We start from the raw sequence: 22,426 nt of genomic DNA, 5'->3' as shown, positions 1-22,426 counted from the left end.
ACAGTTAATTCATTTTTCATCCAACTTTCCCCCATTACTGGGATCACATGCAACTAGCTTTGCCTGACAATACTCCTTTGAAGGGATGTTATGCTAAAATGGAGGTCCCTGTTTTCCAGGTTATCTTTATAGCACAACAGGTATCTCACACTCCAGAATTTCATAGCTCTGTAAAACACAGTACATGCCCCATACTTCAGAAATCACAGAGAGAATTCCTCCTTCTTCAAAAGTACCTCTGGGAGTCCTACTTAATATCCCTTCAATACAAATATTATCAAACAATATTCTAAAACAAATATAACAAAAAAACTACAGAGATATAAGAGAGAGGGGGGGGGTAAAAACAGGCAAACCTGGCAACCCTAAAATCCCAGGCCAAAAACCTGAGAAAATAAAAAGGGTCTTGCCCAGCACTAAAAAGATAGCAAAGAAGGTGCAAGGTGAACTTTCCTTATCCATAAAGTCGGTGCCACCACATTGCGAAGCCCTTCCCCAGCTATTCACTTTCTTGCTTCTGATGGAGGGGACACTTGAAAGAAGACCTCTGAGGATAATCTTGGTGCACCAGCAAGATGATGTAGAGGTAGACCTTGGTCCCAAGCTATTTAAGGACTTAAAAGGTAAGCACCAGCACTTTGAAATTTGCTCAGAAACAGATTGGTATGCAATGAAGATATTTAAGGATTGTTGAGAGTTGGCCTCACCTTGGTGGTCTGGGAGCTCTGGCTGTAAGAGACTTCATTTTACCAGCTTCTGATAAGAAGATGCAGGAGAAGGGCTATAGCTCAGTGACAGAGCATCTGCTTTACATGCAGAAGGTCCTAGGTCCAACTGCTGGCCTCTGCAAGTAGAGCTAGGAATGTCCTGTGTGAAACCCTGGAATGCTGCTTTCCGTCAGTATGGAGCATGCTGCACTGGATGGACCAATGCTCTCTGACACGGTATAAGGCAGCTTCCAATATTCCATTATTGGCTGGGGGAGGGGATTTGACCCCTGTCCTATAGCCTGGCACATCTGGTGTGGCAGTAAAAGGGGCAAGCATGGTCTGCAACTCATTGGGTTCAATATCCTTTGCTTTTTCTCCATATAATTCAATGGGAAGCCTCACCTGTGGTCAGCATATATGATCTGTAGACATAGCTACAGCCACAGCTAAGCATCATTTTGAAAATCGCTACATGAAGCTAGGGATGTGTGAGAATTTTGATTCAGTTTACATTTCAAGCAGAATTGATCAAATTCGCACTTTCCAAATCAATATGAGAACCAAAACACAGCCATCCTTAGAAATTTGCATTTATTAGAATTTTGGGATGCAGTTCACCAATTAAACAATATTTACAAAAATGCATATATTAGGGGAAAGTGTGCACAAAAATGAATATATGAATGAAAATAATACGCAAAAAGGTATGATATGATGAGAAATGGCTTGCAAATATGTGCACCTTTGTCAAAACTGCCTACAAAAGTGTGTTTATTTGGAGAAATTCACACTAAAATGGTGGAGAATTTTCATGAGGATTTTTTTAAAATAAAAAATATCAAATTGCCGCAGAAATGTAGAGGACTGAATGTAACATTAGAAAAGTGAGAAGTTGAGAGAACTGAAATTGACAGATCTTTCCATCCCTACATGAAGCACACCCATTTCACATAACAGAACCTCCTAGAAACTGTCATCATACTAGCAAGGTGATTTTAGCCTGCTTTGGAGGTTACAAGCTTGCAATGATATGTCTTTGTCCTTGGTTATAACAACCTTGTCTTAAACCTGGACACCTATTCAGCATTACTTAAAGAGGACTGGTTACCTTGAATCACCTTTTACCTTCAAACTCACAATCGCAATGGTGGAAAGTTCAGGTTTCCTTGTCCTTCCTGTGAATGGTTGTGGATGGGGAATATAGTATGTGTTGGTGGTTGTATAACTATGAAAATGCAGAATAGTTATTCTAGTTTAATTGATTAAATATTAGTATAAAAGATGCAATATGAGTATAGAAGATGAGTATAAAAGATGCACTCTCATTTTTAGCTCTCTGTCTCTGTCTCTCTCTCTTTCACACACACACTTGTCCTCTGTAATGAATAATCAACATCCCTGTTTCTGTACTCCCAGCTACCAATTCAGATTATAATCGCCTCTTTGCCCATAAGTGTGGGTTGAAAAATTGGCCCAAATATACTCTTTAAGCACTCTAACTGTGGGCAGAGGGAGGTGGTTAAAGGGTGTTGAGTAATGTAATGGGAGCATACACTGTTCAGACAGCTTGCTCTAAACTAAGCTGAAAGAATATGACCACCACTGGTGGACACCATGTCAAAATCCTTGGTCTGATGACCCACACACAATTAATCACTCATACAATTAATCAGTTAATCAACCAATCCTTATCTATTTATCTTTGTAAGTAATGGGATCTGAAGACCGAAAGGCTATATGCAGTCCCAGAGATTATGCCCCTGGACTGGGGAAAAGAAAGTTTATTGGGGGGGGGGAATCCCCTTATTTCTCTTCTCTCCTGAATGAAGAGCAAAATGACTTGTTGAGGCAAAAAGTGGAGCTTTGGAAGATGCTTCTTCTTCAATTTATTTATATACCGCATTTTCCACAAACACAAATGCGCTCAAAGCGGTTCACACAAACTAACAAACAGTCCAAATACTATAGCTCAACAATACATAATAAAAAGTATAAACACTACAACCCTAAAAAGGTGAATATACATTGAAATGTAAATGAGCATAAAGCTCAACAATAATATAAAAATCTCTTCTATCCCCCTGACCCTTATACCTCAGCTAAAAGGGCCAGAAAGTCTTCTGGAAGAACCTTCTTTTTGTGAAGGCTCCCAGGGCTGGAGGGCAGGGCAAGGCAGGTGGAAATAGCCATCGCCTGCTGACAAACAGAGTCACTCTCTCCTCATAGTTCTTCTGAAGGCAGCTCCCTTTTGAAGGATCCCAGGGCTGGAGGGCAGGGCAAGGCAACTGGAAATAGCCATCTCTTGATGACAAACAGTGTCTGTCTCTCCCCTAGAATGCCCCTTAGATATAGTGATCTTTGTTAGCTTTTAAAACACAAGGTTTCTAAAACTGCCCATGAAGAAATGGCTTTGTTGCATACTGAAAATAATTAAAGATGTATAAAATAACCAGTCCCAACTCACATGACGTCTTAGGTAAAGCAGCACCATGCCCCCAATAAGCTGCCAATAAATTATTATAAGAGAAAATGCAAAAATTCTCCCCTTCCCCAGCATTTCAAAAGTTCCAATTTACTATGTTTGTCCACGTATGACCACACTCTCTACTGCACTCTTTATTATATTGTCAATTGTACCAATCAAAACATCTGCTTTCCAATAAAGAAGGAATGTCTAGGCATATGAGTTACTTACAAACTGAGGATGGTGTTACACCAACCAAAAAGAGAAAATAAAGAGATGTCCAGTCTTTGTAAGTTATATGGTGGTTTGTATCTTCCTTAAAGCTTTTTTAAAAAATCCAAATCAGTGTCATTATTTTCTAACTGGTAAAAAAAATGCTCTTTGAAACACAATGTCATTAAGCTCAAAATTATTTTAAAGCCACTGTATTAAAAAAGTATCGCTAGTACTATTGGTTTAAATAAAACGCAGGCAATGCATCATTTTTAGGCATTTGGCTATTTTGGATGTTGTAATAGGTTTTGATAATCTTTAAGTTACTTTTAATTTGTTCTTGTCTGAACTATTCTGCAAAACTGTGAAAGGTTACATGGATTGGGTAAGCTGTTATTGTACCCTTCCTTTATATATGTAGTGGTATTTGTGGTTTATCTCAAAATTTAATAAAAATAAATAAAATGTGGGTGGGTGGGAAACAGATAATGCAGTAGAGCAACCTTTGGAATCAATGCTGATTTTCATTATTAATATATTTTTTTAAAGAATTGCCCACATGAGAAGCAGCTGTCAAAAGGTTCAAAGCCTGAGGTTTGTCATTCCACAGAAATCCCCACAACAGCTGAGATGACATGAGCTGGTTTAAATAAAAAAAATCACAGAGGCTAAAGAATGAAAAGCTTCAGATCTTTAAGATGGTATAGAGTTTTAATGAGCAAAAGACTTCAGCAATCACCACTGCATAATGAGGTATTTTACAGATTAACAAAAGATACATAAGGGCTAATGCAGTTGTCACAAATCAACACAACTTCTCAGGTTGTAATATTGACAAACTGCCAGCATTCTATCTTGGGTTAATAAATTGTGTCCTTCAACTCTGTCATTTGGAAACAAGAGTTAAAAGAAGGTTTGCAATCTTTAAAAGTGTAGAATTTCACTTTAGCAAGCTCTATGACTTGTCTAGCTTCCCGGCAAAATCAGCTTGGTATTCACAGATGGAGGCAGACCATTGCAAGTACAGTACTGAACAAACCAACACCTTCATTTGTAAATATTCAAGATTCAAATCGTTTACATCTTTGTAGAATACAAAATCAAAAGCCTGCTACTTATCCAGGCTAAATTAGGATTTAATTTCACAGGCAGGGAAGGGTGGAAAACACACACACAATATATATATCTCCCAGGGCACCAAGTGGGAGGGGGAAAGAAATGAGAGAGGGGGAGGAAAAAAAACCTCTTGAAGATCTTGTTAATGAGAAAAGTGTGGTGACTGAAGCAAACAACAAATGCTTACTGAGGCCCTCTGGGGTATGCAGTAAAAGGTGGAGGAGCATTCTTTCCCAGACTGCAACCATTGCCACTTGGAGAGCAAGGCTAGCTTAACCAATAAGCGTGTACATCACAGCAGCACAAGGGCACAGGTCCAGTAATCTCAATGTACAGATAACCCTCAATGTACGTACATAGATATTAGGGTGTGTGTGTGTGTTGGGGATGTAGAGGAAACATATTTAAATTTAAAGCCATGACAAAGAGCCCACTGACCCTGCTACGTCATTCTAATTGCAGGGGTGTGGCTCTCAGGACTAAATACAAGAGGGGACTTGATGTTTTCTGCACAACAGGGTAAGAAGACTCAAATATGTCTTGGTAATCTAGAATGCAAATTGCTGTATGATTTTCAGTAATTGCCCATTCTTTCTTAGCCTTTCCCACAGAAGTCAATTCAAAGGAGAGACTGGCAGTATTTCCATGTAATGCTAAGCCATAAACAATGGTTTAGTATGCCACACTGTGGATGACCTGCATGCTAGTGCACGCAGCCTGAGCACTCCCACTTTTTTTCCTCCCCTTGCACGGGTGGGCAGACAAATCATGAAGGGACAGCATAATGTGGCATCCAAACCCAGGATTGCAGGTTGTTTTCCCTAACACTAAACCATAGTTTAAGACTGGCTAGCAATCATGATTAGGGTATAACAAAACATGGTCCCGGATGTGGATATCACACTAAGGGCTCATCTACACGGTGGTTTAGTGTGTGTTTGGTGCTGTTCACATCCCCTTTTAATTTATGTGGTTCACATGATGTAAATGGTAAACAGAAGCTATCACACAGTTTCCCCCTGTAAATCCAGACTAACCCAATCCTCTGATAATACAAAAAGGGAAGGAAAAAAGTCTTCACTCTGTATATCTAGTGCTTGCAGATGCTGTGCTCTGATGCTTTTAGGTGGGTGTGTCAATCATTCCTCTCTCCACGCCCTCTTCCTCTTCCTCCCTTCCTTCATTTCATGTCCTGAGGGCTGAAGAGCAACTTCCAGCTGCTCTCTCCCATTCTGCTGGCATTTTTATGCTGCTGCAAACAGTGCCTTTATTTTCTTTCCCCCCTAAAATGTGTGCAAAAGCATAACCCTGCTCAAACAAAGATTTGTATTTCAGCTGTACTGTACCAGTGAAAATCCGGCTTGCTGATTTTTTAAAATGACGCTAACTGGTAGAACAGACTGAGCATGCTCGGTTGCCAGGTAACCAGAGGGAGTGGAAATGTTAAATTAGAGGGTGTGGTTATTAGGAAACTGCGCGATAGATCCTTCCCCTCAGTATAAATAGAAAACACACTGTGTTTGCAGCTGGCACTTAGCCCTTACTGTAGATGGTGCAAATAGAAAACCAAGGTAAAAACAAAGTAATGCTTTCATGTGGATAAGCCCTAAACTATCCACATCATGTTTGTTTACCCACTCATGTAAAAAGGAAAGCAAAGTGAGAGCATTTGGGCTGCGCACAGTAGCATACAGCTTCTGCAAAGTAGGGCTTAAAAAAGGTAAAGGTGTCCCCACACTTATAGTGCGAGTTGTTTCCGACTCTTAGGGTGACATCTTGTGACGTTTACAAGGCAGACCGTATATATGGGGTGGGATTGCCAGTTCCCCAGCCTTTCTTTACCCCCCAGCATATGCCGGGTACTCATTTTACCAACCACGGATGGATGGATGGAAGGCTGAGTGGACCTCGACCCCTTTTACTGGAGATTCGACTTCCTCCTTCCGTTGGAATCGAACTCCGGCAGAGAGCAGAGCTTCAGCTGCGTTACCGCAGCTTACCACTCTGCGCCACGGAGGATCTCTAAAGCAGGGCTTACTAAACCAAGATTTATTGCTTAACATTACATTTCTAAAGGCAGAAATTGACCATCCTGATGATTTGATGCATATAAAGATCTATAGTTGCTTCCAGTAGTCTGATAAATTATGCCACAAATGGATTAGCTGTATGGCTCTTACAGAGTTGCAAACAACTGATGAGAGAGGAAAAACCAGTTACCAGCCCAGATTTTTGTTTGTTTCTGTTTCAGCGGGGCCAGGTGGAGACAATGTAAAATCTCTTCTCCATGTAACTTCTGAAAATGTGTTGCTGTTTGTTTTCCACATACAGAGTGTGACAACTTCTGAGCAAGGGCCAGCCATGCAAGTATAACTGAGCACAGTAAGGTCAGTATGCTGCAGTGGTTAGAGTGCAAGACAAGCATTGGGGAGATCAGTGCTCAACCAACCACTCATCTGTGAAACTCACAGCGTAACCTTGGACCACTCACCATCTCTCAGCCTAACCTTCTACGCTTCTATCTTTTCAGCGCCAGGTTAAGACCTGGCTATGCTCCCAGGCATTTTAAGCGTTTATGTTATAATTTAATTTTTTATTTTTTTATTTTTTTCTTTAGTTGCTGCTTGTGTTTATTGTTTGTTGTCTGATTTTATTGTTGATATTTTGTATTTTAACCTTTTTGTACACCGCCCAGAGAGCCACTCACTATGGGCGGTCTATAAATGAAACAAATAAAATAAATAAATAAATAACCTTCCTCATAGGGTTGCTGTGAGGATAAATAAGGAGGACCATGTATACCACCCTGAGCTCTTTGAAGGGAAAATATGAGATGTGTGTAATAAATAATAATAAAAGACGTTAACCCATGCAGCAGCTTCTGAACTGATGTACCTTTGGCAAAAAAATAAAATAGTCATCCATTTCTTCAGCCAAAATTCATGTATTTTTCAACAGGATTAGCAGGTGCATGAAAAAGTAATGTCTGTAGCAGTCTGCAGTCAGCCATTTTGATTCTCAGTGGTGTAATGGGAACGTGGAGGAGGACTGTCCTGGGACTTATTTCAGAGCAGGAGCCATGACATCATCTGCTGGAACAGCAGGGTAATTGGTGGACCCTCCTCGCTCTTACAAGCAGTTGGAGTGTTAACAAGTCATTCAAGTCCTTTTCTTGGTTTGGTGGAATTGCTGCTAGTCCATGCTCACAATTTAAATGGTAGCACCTCTTTGCAAGATTGTTTGCATTTCTAATTAAAAGCTGAAGGTTACAGGTGGCTGAAGATCTTTTGTTATAACTTTTTGTCCTTGATAAAGGTTAACCTATGCAGTCAGAAGGAAGCACCACTGAGCTCAGTGGGGCTTACTTCTGGTAAGTATGCACGGGACTTCAGTCACACTATAAAAAAAGTTTAGTTGGGTGTCACAGGGCTTCTTGAAAGACTACCGTATATTCCGGCGTATAAGACAACTTTTTAACCCCGGAAAATCTTCTCCAAAGTCGGGGGTCGTCTTATACGCCGGGTGTCGTCTAAACTTATTACCCCACCTTACTTGTGCCGCTGATGACATCGTTTGCTGGAGTGGAGAGGAGTGCGGGTGTGTGTGGTCGCTGCTGGCTTGGGGTGCCGCGTTCTTTTTGCGGCCTTTGGCGCCGCGGTCTTGGGTGCTGCCGCTCTGGGTTGTGGCCCGGACGTGAGCGGTTGCAGCGCCGCCCACCGTCGTTCGCCTGGGCTCGGGTGCTGCTGTGTCGCCGCGGCCCGCATTGTTTTGGACCATTGCTGCTGGCTCTTGTTCGGGTTGGACGGAGAGCTGACCAATCCAAGCAGGCTTTGTATACAACAACCAACCAGTGATTGACTGGTTGTTGTATGCTGGCCAGAGCTTGGAAAAGTTACTTTTTTGGACTACAACTCCCATCACCCCACTCCAGTGGCCATGCTGGCTGGGGCTGATGGGAGTTGCAGTTTCAAAAAGTAACTTTTCCAAGCTCTGATGCTGGCAAAAAAAGGGGGGGGGACCCCAAAATGCCACACAAGATCAGGGAGATAAAAAAATTTCAAAATGGTTTTTATTGTATAAATCTGTATTGGAACTTGCCCAACGCGTTTCAGCCCAACCAGGGCTTTCATCAGGGGATGTTTGTAAATCTAAAGAAATTTCTTTGTGTAAAAACAAAGTAACTACAGCTTTTCTCAAAAGCACCATAGGCTAAATAATTTTATAATGTTGTATGCTGGGTTAGAGCTTGGAAAAGTTACTTTTTTGAACTACACAGCTCCCATCAGCCCCAGCCAGCACGGCCACTGGATTGGGCTGATGGGAGTTGTAGTTCAAAAAAGTAATTTTTCCAAGCTCTGTACAGTACAGCACCAGTATCTGTACCTGTTCATACAGTATAGCACCAGTACATACAGTACAGTATACAAATGTCCAACAGTCAAAACCCCATCATGGCTCCACCAGCAAGAAGAAAGAAATATGAAGCCAGTTTCAAACTTAAAGTTGTAAACTTTGCCATGGAACATAATAACTGCGCTGCTGCAAGACAATATGGAATAAAAGAAAAGATGGTTCGGGACTGGAAAGCAAATGAAAAAGCATTAAAGAGTATGCCAAGGGGTAAGTGTGCATTAAGAAGAGGCACCCCACATTGGCCAGAACTCAAAAAACATGTAGCAGACATGGTGAATGAGCATCGCCAAAACGGTTATGTAGTGACACGAAATAAAATACGTTTGTTTGCACTTCAGTGGGCCAAATCTAACCCAGATCACAGCAACAGATTTAAGGCCACTGTATCCTGGTGTACTAGATTCATGGGAAGGCATAATTTGGTACTGAGGCAAAAGACGAAAGTTGCCCAAAAATTACCTGCAGATCTTGATAGCAAAGTAAATAGTTTCCATCGATACGTAATACAACAGCACACTAAACATGGCTATGCGTTAAGTAGTATTGGAAATATGGATGAAACTCCAATGAATTTTGATATGGTTGGAAATAAAACTGTCCATCAAAAAAGTGAAAAAACAATTTTAATTAAAACAACAGGACATGAGAAGTCCAGTTTTACAGTGGTACTAGGATGCACAGCTGATGGCGCCAAACTGAGACCAATGATTATTTTTAAAAGAAAAACAATGCCGAAACTCAAGTTCCCTGTTCGTTGTTTTGTACATGTGAATGAAAAAGGCTGGATGGATGAAGAAGGGGTAAAGCTATGGCTTGATAATTTATGGAGCAGGCGACCAGGTGGACTTATTCAAAAACGTAGTCTACTGGTGTGGGATATGTTCAGGGCTCATTTAACTCCCAGCACCAAGCAAAGGCTTGCAAGACTAAACACAGATGCGGCAGTTATTCCTGCAGGATTGACATCGTTGGTACAGCCACTGGATGTGTGCCTAAACAAGCCATTTAAAGATCGCATTCAAGAACAATGGAATGAATGGATGGTTAGTGGCGAAAAGTCATTCACAAAAGGAGGAAACATGCGAGCTCCACAGTTGGATGTTTTGTGCAAGTTTGTCATAAAAGCCTGGAATGATATTGATGCAGAAACAGTAATCAAGTCTTTCAAGAAGTGTGGCATATCAAATTCATTAGATGGTATGGAGGACGACTACTTGTGGGAAGATGAAGAGGAAGCCGAAGCTGAGACCACACCATCTGATACGGAATTCGATCCATACGATGACTGCCTTACAAATGTATCACAAGATGTCATTGATGTACTTATGATATCAGATGACGAACAGGAGGATTTTGAAGGCTTTTAAAGGGAAACTGTTTGGTTGTCAGCTTAGAAAACAAACAGCATGGCAGCTCCCATGGGTTTATTGTCTTATCCTTCCTTTCAGCTTTAGAGTGAATTAGGAAAAGTTTAATCCATTTGCACTGTTTTATGTTTACATGTTTGATGACAAACAGCCTTATGTTTGTAAGTGACAGTTTTCCTGCTAAGTACCTGCATGTCATAAGCATTTGAATTAAAATTACCATATTGAAATCAAATCTGATGTTTTTTTAATTTTTATTTGGTGTGCATTGGAAGAGGGGTAGTCTTATATGGCGAGTATATCCCAAACTCTATATTTTAACTGGAAAAGTTGGGGGTCGTCTTATACGCCCAGTCGTCTTATACGCCAGAATATACGGTAGTCATTCTTCCTTTATTTCATTTTTTTAGTATTTATTCACACAATTGCCTCCATGTTTGGATTATCCTGGGGTGGGTGGGATTTGAGGGCATGACAATGGGGGCTTCTCATTATGAGCTCCTGCACTTCAGAGTTTACAACTTCACCTCTATTATGTAAGGAACTCCAGGGTTTAAAATGGGGGCTTTGTTGCTGACAGACTGCTGTAGGATCCACTACGTGTTAATTCATTTATTCACTAATAGGCAAAAAACCTTGCAGTTTAAGAACATACCTATAGCCAACAGATATTTCTATCAAACTTTAAAAAGCAGGGAAATTGAGCAGCTAGAGTGAATGCACCAGGGCAGCAGGAGACCTGAACTCCTCTCTGAGATATTGGACTGCCCTACAAATTGGTCAAAATGCAAACACCATTTCGGCTGGTCTTTCACAGTCCAATCCACTTCCTGTGTAGCTTGGAAGAATTGGGTAATGTGTGCCTCTGTGGCAACACCTACAATCAGCCCAAATAACAGAAACAAGACATATGCTCTGCTGATCTTGTTTTAGAGGGAGGAAGCAACATTATTAAAACAATTGATATAGTTCAGATAGCCACTTTAAATATGTTTGATTTACTTTGCAATTTTAGTGAAGTTTCCTATAGTAAATCATTACTATACATTTACAAAGGGAGGTGATGGGAGGGAGGAGAAGGGGAGGGCAGTTTTGATCATTTGCAAGCTTAGTGAGTTCAATGCTAAATTTCTTAAATTAATTGAAAATCAGCCAGGCTTTTTTTTAAAAAAACTTTTAAACTGCAGAAGATGAAGGTCAGAGTATGGAGCAAGGTCAGTAATAGGATTACAGGTACTCTGTGAACATGGATGATTTTTAATTAATTTCAAGAAATTATGAGAACTGACAGAAAAAAGTCCAAAATGGCTCTGATTTTTTTTCTCTCTCTATTTTTACACTTTGAACTCGCTGACTGTTTTGTGTACCACCATGAAAATTTAAAGGGTTGTTAAGCAAGCGTTTCTGCGTCCAGGACTGTAAGTTTTGTAAGGTTTTGTTTTGAAATGAGTTTAGGGAAAGCATCAGAATGGCATGGGGGTATGTTCAATTTAACATTGTGGAATGCGAAAAATCCATGGTGACTATAGTGTACAGCCACTCTTGTGGCTGTATAATAAAAATATTTTTGGCCATCTTTTATTGCCTAGCCTTCCCAAGGCAGCATATACAACACAATAAAAAATACATTAAAATTGCTAAACAAATCTTAAAAACAGGTACAGAAGGAAAAAAACCCCACAAAAACCAAGTGGCCGAAAAGCATAACTAGAAATATTTCAAGAAGTTAGCATACAACTTTAAACAGATCAGAAATTTTAAAAACTATAGCAATGAAAACTCATTAAGAAAAAGCAACAAATAAATTTTAAGGCCCACTTAACATCCTGTCTAGGAGATGCCAGGTACAATTCAGTGAAAAGGGAGTTCTATAATCAGGGTCGACCACTGAAAGGCCCTGTCTCTTGTTCCTGCCATCGTGGTTGTAGGACTGATGTCAGAGGGGTCTGATACAATAAAGATCTACCTGCTCCAAAGCTTGTGATTGGCCCTTTCCATCTCCTGATAGGTATACATAAATCTAGGGCAGCTTGCAACCTGTTTCCTGAGCAACAGATTACTTGTCATGCTCATCAAGTGGAGCTGTGTAAACTCTTTATCTACTTCTTATCCTTCCCACTCCTTTTATCAGTAATTTGTTTTTGTCATAAGATGGAAGAAAGCAATGTAGAACAATCCATAGTGATCAACACAGTTTATTAATCTGCCATTATTTTCTAGGAGATGAGTAGACGATACATGGAGTGTACCTTGGTTGGGATCTAAAGGCTTCCCCTTCCTACTGCTGCTGTTTACTCCCACTAGGAAGTTGCTTGTGAAGGTTGGGGTCCCCTCTGAGACGGCATGCGTTAGGGGCTGTAGCATGGAAGCAAAATCAGCACAGGGCTCTTTAGACCTTGACCTGCTTCTCCTACAAGGCCACCCTGACCAATTAAGCAGAATGAACTGACCTCCTCAGGGGTCAGATGCTGAAAGGTAGCACCTCACTGAGCTCCCTGGCTGCTCCTCCTGTTGTGGGACAGAGTTATGCATGCCGCCTGGCCTGGTCCCTAAACTAGTCTCTGCTACCTTGACTGCAGCAGAGCATGCTATCCCATCGCCAGTGTTGAAGTAAGAGCCAACTGCTCATCCGGTACGCTTCTGCATGTGGAATTGAGAGGAGGAGGTGCCATCTTGTCCCTCACGTTAGGCAACAAAACGCCTTGGGCTAGTCCTGTTCTCCTACCTCCTATTTTATTTTCTACATATGGCCTCCCATAAGAACAATGTTCTGAGGGGAAGAGGAAGAGAGGTCTTCCCTTTTCCAGAGACCAGGCCTTGGGGCACCGAATGAACAGCCCAGGCCAGATCTTGCTGACCAAAGTAATCTTCCACAGCAGTACACAACAGCAAAAAGAAAGCATTACAGTGATATAAAATAGGGACTAAACTGAGTGCTCTGAATAAGCTTTCAGAAGAACCAGAGCAATAAAGAATGTGACTAGGACAGTGGAAGGAAAATTAGGGCACTCGTATGAGCAGTTCATCAAATGCAGTTGGGCAGTTCATCAAATGCACAGCATTATTATTACATTTAATTACATTAGATAATAATATAAAGTAATAACATTACCAGTGATTGGAAGGGCTAAAGGCAAAAAGAGTGAAGCAATGAATATAAATTTTACATTGGTATGGTAGGCTAGTTGCTACTCCTCTCTCTCTCGATCCTCCACCCAGTGTTCAAGGGTGCATTGCAGCCAGGCAAAAACACTAAAGAAGGCTGTGAAGCAGGGCCAGTGAGGTGTGTGGCCTGGGGAAAGAGGGTGTGGCTGAGGAGGGTGTGTGGCCTGGGGGGGGTGAGTACCAATGGCCAGATAGAGAGGCCTGGAGGGCCACATTTGGCCCCTGGAGCTGAGCTTCCTCACCCCTGGCTTAGTCCCTGACAACCAAGGCCCCCATTGTCAGTTCAGCTGCCATCACCTTCTCTTTCTCTTCCTCTACTCCTGCCTGCAGCTGCTCTTCTGTTTTCAGCCCTTTGTCATCACTGTACACGATCACACTTTAAAAATGAGTGAAGTGTGTAAAACAAAATTGGCAGCCCCCGGGGAAAATGGAAAACATTGGGTAGAGCTGGAGGCCAAAGATGGGTGGTGTGACAAGTTGGAGAAATCAGAAAAATCACTCAACGCGGTATTAAGGTTGGACATTTACCAGGGTCCCAAGACCAGCAGAGGACTCACCACCCTAACTGTGCTCCCGTTTCAACTTTCCAAAGAGAGTCCAGGAAGACCCGATGCAGCCTAATAGAATTCTCAGTTTGCATTTATCACACCTGTTCCAAGTTAGGTGGTCCATTTGAAGGTGCCATCACGTCCAAGGGCCCCCAAAATCCTGGAGTCAGCATTGGTCCCACATGCAGTAGGGCCCTGCTTCCCGGCACTTCGCTTCCTGGCGTTCTGCTAATGCAGTGGCTTTCATTCCATTTTAAAGCCGCTTTTGCGGCATTTTTGCACAGCGCGCCCCATTATACTCAATGGGGTTCTGCTTTACGGCAATTTCCGCTTTATGGCGGGGGTCCGGAACGGAACCTGCCGTATAAGCGGGGCCTGCCTGTACCCAATACAGCAGAGCTGTCTGACTTCAAACTTTCAGTACAAATGTATTCTTTGTTTCAGCTCTTTTCCGAAACCATTTTCCTTTCCCATCCCAAACAACAAAAGCATATTTAAATAAAAACAGCAGTTCCTTCCAATCCCTGTAGTTTTATCTCCTCCATACTTTTTGCAACTTCCCTTGTGGTAAATGGCTTTGGAACACTATTTTTTATCTGCAATTATAGGGGCAGCATTTGCAACTTTATTCACAAATTCCCCTCTGAGCCATCACTTGAATTAGCTCTTCAGAGACTCCTGGCTTGTTTACTGCAACTTTCCATTAATTCCTATTTTGGTTATCAGGTCAAGTCTCCCAACACTGCCAGCAGGCAGAGTTCAGAAGTACAATCATGTCAAAAATTATCTATGCAGACCAAAGGGAGAGTAATTATGCAAATCCAATTCTTGCCAAGACTTATCAGCACCCTACCCGGGGCTGCTGCTGGCTTTTTTGTTGTTGCTTAAGACGTCGGAGAGCAAGAAGATTGCACAGCAATGGCCCTCTGCCTGATTGCTCCACGCTGCACTGTATCTAGAGATAGACAAATGTTTCCTCCATGACAGCGGGCAAAATGTTGATTAGAAAACTGCAGAGGGAACAGCTTCCAACTCGGGAGCAGCAAGCCAAAGTTATAGAAACCCTCTTAACCCACCCACCCCCATGCAAACACTTTGGTGGTGGAGATGCAATTTGCATGCCACTCACAGATACAAGAGGTGAGAAGGCTGAAGCAACATTGGGAAAAAAAATCTCTGAAATCAGCAATAAAGGAAGTCTAGGTGAAAAATAAAATAAAATAAAATGGTGAGTTGCCAAGTGATAAGGAAACTTAATACTTGTTTGCACAGGCATGGATATCTGATGTTAATTTATGGTTGTTATTCTGGAAATTGACCCCTGAAGATGTGGACAAGGCATGGCCAGATGTTTCATCTGCAAGCTCTTTTTTTCCACTGTTAAGTCACTTATGGTCTGCAATACATTTGCAGGGAAATTCTGTCCTCTGCTCTGCTACATACCAGAGAGAGAGCAAACCTGCTTTTGTTTACATGATCGTTTATCCTATGCTGAGGAGTCAAGAAACTCTCCAGATTTTACCAAGGGCTCTTTTCCTTTCTTTCCATTGACTGTGAGAATTTTATTTACGCTTTGAACATCTAAACATGCTAAAGGTTTAAAGTAAGCAGAATGGTTATCATCACAGGATAAATTATATGTAAATAATCTCTTGAGAATCCATGTAATGTTTACATGTCTAGGAGGTCTTATATTAAGTAGAGACCTTATCCCAGTCTGTGTCTGTGCTGGAATTACTTTGTAGATGTTTTTAAACCTTTTTTTTAAAGAAGTTTTTATGCTTTGTTTTAATATGTTTTTAAAGATGTTTTGTTTTAATATGTTTTAAAGTCTTTTGTTTTTAAGATGTTTTAGAGTGTTTTCAGTGTTTTTGTTTGCTGCACTGGGATCCTTCTAGGAGAAAGTGCAGGATATAAATTTAATTAATGAATAGATGGCCCTGCTATATAACGGATGCCTCAGCTAAGAGATCTGGGGATGATATTAAATAGTGACATGATACTGGGTCTCTTATTAAAGTTTATTCAGGTGTGAACAGGATTTTAATTTATTCTTAGGTTCGAGGCCTTATATCCTTTGCTGCCAAGCATTACCAAAACCAAATTTCTTTTAGATACTATAGAGAGAGAGCTAAGGTAGCCTTCACCAGCCTGGTGTCTTCCACATTTTGGACTACAGCTCCACTCAGCCCCAGCTAGCAGGCTGAGCCTGGGTAATGGCAGCTTTCTTTTTTTAAAAAAAAAATGGGTTTTTTATTTTGCAGGCTAGGTAAGGGATGCTCCCACCTATTTGCTCAAGATTCAATACAGGCCTGCCTACAGAATAATGAACTGTGGAGATGGAGCTTTGTCATTCTCTGCCTATACATATATATGGTGGATGCTGACTTATGATGAAAATCATCTTAAAGTAGCCTCTTTTCACCCAAAACAAAAAATCCACATACCATTTACCTTCTGTATGCGCTTGTGCATATTGTTGGAATTGCTGTTCTATTTCACTCTCTAATTGATTTGTATAGTTGTGCTTACAATCCTTCTTTGGTTGTTAGTGTCTCATGCTGCAGTCCTAAGCATTTAGTAAGGAGTAAGTCCCATTTGACTCAGTGCTACTTATCCTCCAAGTAAACATGCTTAGAATTGTGCTACTTGTTACCATTGTCCTGTTACAGATGCTTAAACAGAATAATTGGGGTAAATGTGGCAAAGGAGCTGGGGGAACAGAGGAGAGAAAGGGAGGGGGTTATATAACTCCTTTGCCTAGGGCATCTCTGAAACCTTAAAATGACCCAGGATCACCTCTGCTCACTTTAATAGGTGTCATTAATCAATGGTACTAATCCTGGCAAGGCAGATGGAGATAAAAGGTAGCCAGGAACAGTCATAAAATACTCATCAAAATGCTTAAGATCTTAATTCCTTTGAAGCTAACTCCAGCTTTCTTACATTTGGTCTTTTCATTTGTCTTTGACAAGTTTTTTTTTTTTTAAGTTATCTGCTGCATATGTTTCCGGCAATACCCAAATGCATCTTCGGTCTACATGACAAGTCACTGGTGGATAGGCAAATGTAGTCGTTAAAAGACAAAACAAGCCACTGCAGATAAAATCTGTTCCAGTGTTTCCTTAGGTTTATGAGCTCCTAATTCATCAACATTAACATCAGAAAAATATTTGTTGTGAGATTCAGTCAGAACAGACCAAGGTTCATTACCAGAATGGTATTATTTGAAAATGGTCTGAATGTCCGAGGAAATGAACTGGCAAAAACAGCAGGCATTTGATGAAGCATTGATCTGGGTTAGTGAACAAGTGCTGAATGCATCAGCAGCCTGATCCTTAGAAACTGATTTTAGTTGCCACGATACAAAAAATGACAAAGCAGCATGCTATGTACTCGGCATGTATGAAGTAGCCTTATTCTGTGATAGATTATTGAACCATAGAACCTAGTATTGTCTACTTTGACTGGCAGCAGTTCAGTAGGTTCTCAGGTGGAGGGAGGCCTTTTCTAGGACTGCTACTTGAGGTCCTTTAAGACAGTCTGAGAGCCCAGGTAGAGCACATGTTTTGCATGCAAATAGTCCCAGGTACAATCCACAGCATCTCCAGGAAGGACTGGGATTGACTTTGGACCATTCACACTATTTTAGTCTCACCTACATCAGAGGGTTGCTGTGAAAAAATAACTGGGGGTGGAAAGTTTTATTATGCACAGTGCTTTGAGCTCCGTGGAGCATATGTGAGGAACCTTTGGCTAATATGATATCAGATGTGGGGCATCTGCAAACAATTGGGAGCCTTATAGTGTACACCCAATTGTTCTTCTGCAAGCAGGGCTTGCATTCGCCGGCTTTTAAATTTGGCAGTAAATGCAAGCCCTATTGAGATCAGCTCCACTTAAAAGCTCCCAATCGGAGCTCCTGAATGCAGTTGATCCCTACCGCAAGTGGTGACTGCACAACCATCATCTATACTACAACTGCTTTTGTAACTGATGCACTAGCTTGTTGAAGAAAAAGAATGGTGTTCACCTCCAATAATAAAATATCGTAATTTAAAATTTTAAATATGTTTTAAACTGAAGCCAGAGAAAACATTGTGGCTGCTTTTGAAGCAGCTAGTGTGTCTGCAGATGGGTTGAAAAATTGGCTAAAGAGATTCCAGTTTCTTCCAGCTTCTACCTTGACCATGGCAGCATAAGAGGAAGTCTTGTGGTTCTGTGGACTGGGACAAAAGACTTCACTTAAACTAAATCTGCATAAATCCACATCCCTCAATATTAACTGCACTGCAGATTAGCCTGCTCATTCCGTTGAAAAGGAATAGAATGTTGGATGGCAAAGTACTGCTGGGGAAGAAGGTGTGCCGGCCATCAACGCAGGGCTGTGGAGTCGGTACACCAAACCTTCAACTCCGACTCCAACTCCGACTCTTCTATTTTTCTACTGTCTGACTCCGACTCTGACTCCACCCAAAATTGCTTCTTGTCAATCAAAATTTATTTGGTAGTCGGAGTCGGTACATTGCTACCGACTCCGACTCCTCCCAAAATTGCTCCTGACTCGGACTCCGACTCCACAGCCCTGCATCAACGCCTGCAGCCCCCTCACCAACTTCAGTGTCCCAGCCGCCATCGCCATCACAGGTATGCTGTGGCTTGCCCTCATCCAGCGGGGCGGTGGGTACACCTCTCTGAGAAGATCTATGTGGCTCCAGACGCCTGCACCACCCTGTATTTTCACTGGAAGTTGTAATTTGCTGGGTTTTTAAAATAATGTTATTTGTTTTTGTAAATTGTATTGTTTTAATGATGTATTTTTATATTTGTGTTTTTCTTTTAAGCTGCCTTGAGGGCCTTTTGGCCATAAGGCGGGGTATAAATAAACTATAATAATAATAATAATAATAATAATAATAATAATAATAATAATAATAATAATAATAATAATAATAATAATAATAATGACAGTATAGGATATTCCAACAAGTGAAAGATACCCTTGAGAAAGATATTGGGAATCCATGCACTGGATAGATATCATGTGAACATTTATCAAGCTAAAACTGATCATGTGAGGGATAGTGGTGCAATTTAAAGCCTAATGTTGGAACCCTTAGGGCTACTGCACATTTTTTGCAGGAAACATGTTTGCGGAATATCCACTGACGATATGTGCTATCTTTGGCAGCAAACAGTTAAAGTATGCATGACATAAGGGGTGTTCACACATTACATTCAGAAAGTGTACAGTCTGTGTACCTCTGTATACAAATAGTTAAGCTTACACTCATACAGTTATTCACTCATAATGTTCAACAAGTGTAGGTTGTGTGCCTGTCAGAGCTTGGAAGTAATTCGTTACAAGTAATGAATTACTTGTAATTCATTACTTTTTTGAGGAACGAGTGGGCAATTCCTTTACATTTTGATTGTAATAGATTGTAATTGTAATGTTTCCAGCATTACTTTTGGGCATTACTTGGGGGGGGGAAGCAGGGGAAGTCTTCTGATCCTCTGATTTGTGGATGAAAATCATGTGTCTCAAACTGGGCTTCTGTGCAGCATCGCTCTTCCCTCATGTTCTGTGGGCGGGTAGGAGGCAACGAGGGAGGAGGTGGAGAGTGAGGCAGGGATGGAGTGGAGAAAACAATGGATGGTGGTGGAGAAGAATGGAGTGGAAGGAGAAAGGAGCTGGAGGACAAGAACATGGATAAAGGAGAAGGAGGCAGCAGCAGAATGGAGATAAAGAACTGTGGAGGTGAAAGATGACGTGTGTGTGTGTGTGTGTGTGTGTGTGTGTGTAATACTGTGTTTGTACTTGGCACACAAAGTGGCCTCCACCACCCTCTCTGGCTACTGTGCTGCATTTGCAGTATTTTAACTTTTTTTGCATCTCAGGGGAAAATGTTTGCTTGGGTGAGTGTCTCTTAGTTGATGGCAGGGCAGGGTCTGGGAGGTGGTTAAGTGAGAAAGATTATGCTGGCTGGTTGGGGGGGTCGCACTTGGTTTGATATGCAAAGATCTGAGCAGTGGCTTCTGCCTCCCTCCCCACCTCCCTTACCATAGGAGAGACCACCATTGCTATCTTATGGATAAAAAGAATTATTCTACTACCTCTGTATGTGTTATTTTTAATGTTGTTTTAGGCTACTTAGATGTGCAGCAGCCAAGGCCAGCACCTTGTAGGCATTTTTTAAAAAAAGTAACTGAAATGTAATTGTAGTGATTACTTTTGAGAAAAAGTAATCAGCAACTTTCAGAGCAATTGTAATTACTACTTTTTGGGCCATGTAATTGTAACTGTAATTTATTACTTTTTAAAAGCAACATTCCAAGCTCTGGTGCCTGTGTATACAAAAACTGAGCTACACAAATCATGTGTACACTCAAGCATTTATATATGTGTAGAGACAACTTGTATCTGTGTTCAGTGTAATGTGTGAGCAAGCCTATACACATGTTTACATTAGAGATGAGGCTGAGTTTTGTCTCAGTTGCAAACCAGGTTGAAACCTTATAGGAATGGAAACATTTTCCCACTAACTATAATGCATTATCAATACAATTAGCTCTTGACTTAATAAAGGTGCTGTGGCTCAAATCTGCTGGGAAGCTTCCTAAACCCAAATATATGTGGGTTGCCTGGGGGAGGGGTTACACAATGATAAGGGGAAACAAAGAGGTATGAACAAGTTTGCAAGCATTGTCTCTGATATGTCTCTGTATTATTTCTTTCATGCATCACAGCCCTCAACTCTACCATTCAAGTCAGCTTCCAAGGATAAGGCCTACCTCAAATCAAGCTTTTCATAAAACTTATTCACACAGGTATCAGAAAGTGCCTGACCAGGGAGGTGACTGACAGATTCCCAACTTGCTGCAGATTGTTTAAAATGTTACTGAAAGAGAGGATCTGCTAACTTGTGCTGATTAACTACTCCAGTGTTTTCTGCTTGAGAGTGATACTGTCAGGGGGCTTCTGAGGGCACATTAATCTGGGCACTGGAACCTTTTCTCTCTTCAGTATTCTAATACTCTCCCTCCAACTCAAGCAAGTGAGAACTGTTCCACTTTAACAGCGCTGCTCCCCCTCCATTTGCTGTTATTTTTATTTTTCACACCTCACCCCCACCAAGTCATGCATTCGCATACAGTATATCCTGCAGTGTGAACACACAGACAGATAAATTAGACAGCTAGCGCTGTCACATACGCAACAAGAAGATTGCATTTATGAAGCATCAAATTACCAAATATATTACTGTTCGCATTCCTGTATAGGGCACACATTACTTACCTCTCTCTCTCTCTGCTATTTCAATTGACTGGGAGCTTGTGCTGACAGGAACTGTGGCTTGAATTAGAGCCTGCCGAAAATGAAATATTGACCCATTCTCGGTTTGTTGGGATTACTGGAACATGTTTTAGAAATAACAGCCTCTCAGTTGTGGTGCACAAATCCTGTCAGATATAATCTGCCATATATAATCTGCCATATATGTACACCTGAACCACTGCTTCCCAGTATGCATACACACATGCAGGATTATTTTGTGTAATCATCTACATGTGAGTAGGGTTGCCAGGCCAGAAGCATCCCAAAACTGGAGATTGGGGGGGGTAGTGATGTCATGGGTGTGGGCTGTAGTGATGTCACAGGGGTGGGCCCAAATGATGTCATTAAGCATGATACATTAAGCATCAACCACAGTTGCTTGGAGTATACAATTCAAACAAAAACATTTATCTGATTGGAAATTAAGATAGAAATCTTAGCTGAAAGATAGAGAACATTTAATCTGGCCTACTTGATTCTGGCAAGAAGGATTTAAGTGCCCTCAGGCCAGCCCAGTCACCAAAAGGCCATTGTAGGAAGAAAGGAGCCTAGTGTTGTGGACGTGTTAGATAGGAGCACTCAGGAGTAAAGTCTGGATGCCCCTGAAGGCTGCAATTCTAAACACACTTACTAAGCCCCATAGAACTCAATAGGACTTGCATCTGAGTAGATATGGTTTGGATTATGCTGTTGGTGAAGCTTGACTAGGGATCCTCTGCAAAGATATCCATATCCAAGCAGGGTTGGCAACCCCCTGCCTGCAGTCCCCCGCCCATACCTTTCCACATGGCTGCTCCAAACGGCTTTACAAATTTGACCACTTCCGAAAGAGGTCTGAGAAATGAATAAGAGTAAGAAGATTCTCTATCCATTTCTGTCTACTTTGTGGCTGCTATAAACTCACTTTGACAGCCAATCCAATTCCAGTGAGTAATAACTGACGGAGAGAAAACAAACATGGTTTGATCTACCTTCACAGACAGCAGCTTGGGAACAACAATTGCAGCCACACTTCCCAGTATGTGAATTCTCTTTTGCCATTATTGGGAAAGAAACAAACCGTCTTGCAACCAACAAGGTGCATCATCAGT

This window comes from Rhineura floridana, chromosome 3, assembly GCF_030035675.1.
Source record: "Rhineura floridana isolate rRhiFlo1 chromosome 3, rRhiFlo1.hap2, whole genome shotgun sequence".
In the NCBI taxonomy this organism is placed as follows: Eukaryota; Metazoa; Chordata; class Lepidosauria; order Squamata; family Rhineuridae; genus Rhineura; species Rhineura floridana.
The sequence above is the reverse complement of the archived record's forward strand: the minus strand, read 5'-3'. Positions refer to the sequence as shown.